Genomic DNA, 2,931 nt, shown 5'->3' on the forward strand with positions numbered 1-2,931 from the left:
TAGATCAAGACATCGTCGACGAACACGATGACGAATCGGTCAAGATATGGTTTAAACACGCGATTCATCACATCCATGAAGACCGCGGGTGCGTTGGTTAAACCAAAAGGCATAACAACGAACTCGTAGTGGCCGAAGCGAGTGCGAAAAGCGGTAATGGGTATATCCTCCTCTTTAATACCTAGCTGGTGATAGCCTGAACGGAGATCGATCTTTGAGAAACATGTTGCACCTTGCAGCTGGTCAAACAAATCGTCGATGCGAGGCAGGGGATAGCGGTTCTTGATGGTTAGCTTATTCAATTCCCGGTAGTCGATGCACATCCTGAACGACCCATCCTTCTTTTTAACGAAGAGGACTAGTGTGCCCCAAGGAGAGGTGCTTGGGCGAATAAAGCCTTTCTCTTGTAATTCCTGGAGTTGATTCGAGAGTTCGCGCATTTCGAACGGCGCGAGTCGGTAAGGAGCTTTGGCAACAGGGTTGGCTCCTGGAATGAGGTCGATACGGAAATCGATATCACGACTTTGGGGTAGTCCAGGAAGATCATCAGGGAACACCTGAGGAAATTCACGGACCACAGGAACGTCTTTGACTTATGTCTTCCTTTTCTTTTCCTTCTCCGCTACTACAATGTTGGCCAAGAAAGCTCTGTATTCCTTGCGGAGATACTTGCTAGCTTGGACGCAGGACATAAGTTTGAGACCTTTCGAAGCAGTTTCGCCATAAACACACAGTAAATCACCATTCGCGAGCGAGAATCGAATCATCTTGTCGAAGCACACAACTTCAGCATGGTTTTCACGAAGAAAGTCCATGCCTATTATGACGTCGAAACTTCCGAGTTGCATCGGTATGAGGTCGATTGGGAAGATGTGATTGTTGAGCTCAAGAGTACAATCACGGAGAACAGAATTGAAGGCAACGGTTCATCCAGTAGCAACTTCAACATCGAATGACGAGGGCAGATAAGAGCTTTTACGACTAAGTAGCTTTTCAAATTCGAACGGCACAAAGCAATTATCGGCTCTAGTATCAAACAAACACGATGCATAAATACCATTCACAAGGAACGTACCATTGACCACGTTGTTGTCGGTCTGAGCCTGACGTGCGTTGATGTTGAAGGTTCTGGCGCGTGCGGCTTGTTGCTGCTGCTGAGGCTGCTGCTGGTGGTGTTGCTGAGGCTCCTGCTTCACGACCCTGTTGGGGCACATGTTCGCAAAGTGGTTGGGGTCACCACATGCGAAGCAAACTCGGGCGTTGACCGCAGGTGCCTGAGTTGGTTGATGGCCTTGCGGAGCCGGGTGCAGAGCTTGATGAGAAGTGGCTTGAGCTGGGGTGTTGCGAGGACCAGTACGGCAGTTGGCAGTAAAGTGGTCGTACATGTTGCAGTGAGCGCAGAAACAACAGGCAAGACCCACCGGATGGTGATAAGAGCATGTTGGGCAAACCGGGTGGGGACCTGTGTATGCACGCTTTGCTAGTGGTGCATAAGTAGTTGGAGCTAGACGGTGATGGGGCTGCTGCCGGGCCGGTACGGCCTGGAGATGAGCAGCAGTGGTAGTGAATGCGCAGTTCTTGTTGGTGGAGCTGCTGTTGTTGTTCTTCTTCTTTCGGCGTGAGGACTTTGATGACTGAGATGCGGTGGCGGTGGAGTCAGCGGCTGCTGTGGCGGTAGCTTGGTACAGGTGCTTTGAGGGTTTATCCCTGACACTGGCCTTAACCCGTTTGTTGTTGATTTCAGCGGCCAGTAGGTAAGTTTCCTCGATCGTCTTAGTCTTAGCCGCTTACACGAAATCTGCAACACAGTTAGGCAGGGCTCAGATATACTTCTTGATTGCCATGTCAGAAGTTTTCACCTGATCAAGGCAGATGATACTGAGCTGCTTGAATCGAGCAGTTAAAGCAGCGTTTTCAACATCCTTCTCCTTAATGTGCCAGAATTCATCTTCCAACTTCTGGCGTTCATGAGGAGGACATAATTCTTCCAGCATGACCTCCTTGAGTTCGTCCCACGATAGACCGTAAGCTGCATCGTTTCCTCGCTTGTTTCTCTCGGCCGTCCACTAGTCTAGTGCGCGGGACTGGAAGACTCCAGTAGCGTTAAGAGTGCTAAGATCGTTGGGGCAACCGCTCTGTCGTAGAGTAACCTCAATGGAATCAAACCATTGGAACAATGCTGTAGGGCCTTCCTCGCCAGTGAATTCTTTTGGCCCACAAGCTTTAAACTGCTTGAAACTGAAGGCAACTTTGGGAGTAGCTTTAGGAGCTTCGGTTCTCGACTCCTCAGATGATTTGCTGACGTTCTCGTAGACATCACTGACAGCTTTTGCCACTTGTTTGGTGACAATAGCAGCAAGATGTTTGTCTCTCTTTTCTTGGCAAGTAAGTGGGTGGCGGGATCCAGATGACATTGTCTGCAACAGACATCATCACAGGACTCAACTCAATGTATTCGAATCTCACCTCACGCGTCTACTACTTACTAAAGCTCAGGAGCACACTTACCCAATCACATATCACAGGTTTTCACGATCACAGAAACACAAAAAACACATAAGCACGTAAGCACATAAGCACGTAGAGCACATAAGCACGTAGAGCACAGATACACAGAAGCACAGATGCACATATGCATTTAGTCACCAGATGCAGTCAGAATACAGAAACCTGTCATTCAAAGTCTGCGATTGTTCGATTGCGATTAGTATAAGTTGAGCGTATAGTATAGCAAGCATCATAGCATACGACGTTTCCTTATGGCAGTAGAAGCAACGCGGGTTATGTGTGTCGATCAAAGTGTGAGCAAAAAAAAAATCGAGTAAATCTCAAAAATTTAAACACATAAACCGTTAAGCACATAAAATCAACGAGTCATCAGAGTCAGCAGTTGCGGGCTCAGAATCGAGATACGTAAAAATCGAGAAATGG

Source organism: Helianthus annuus, chromosome 15 (genome assembly GCF_002127325.2).
Source record: "Helianthus annuus cultivar XRQ/B chromosome 15, HanXRQr2.0-SUNRISE, whole genome shotgun sequence".
Classification (NCBI taxonomy): domain Eukaryota; kingdom Viridiplantae; phylum Streptophyta; class Magnoliopsida; order Asterales; family Asteraceae; genus Helianthus; species Helianthus annuus.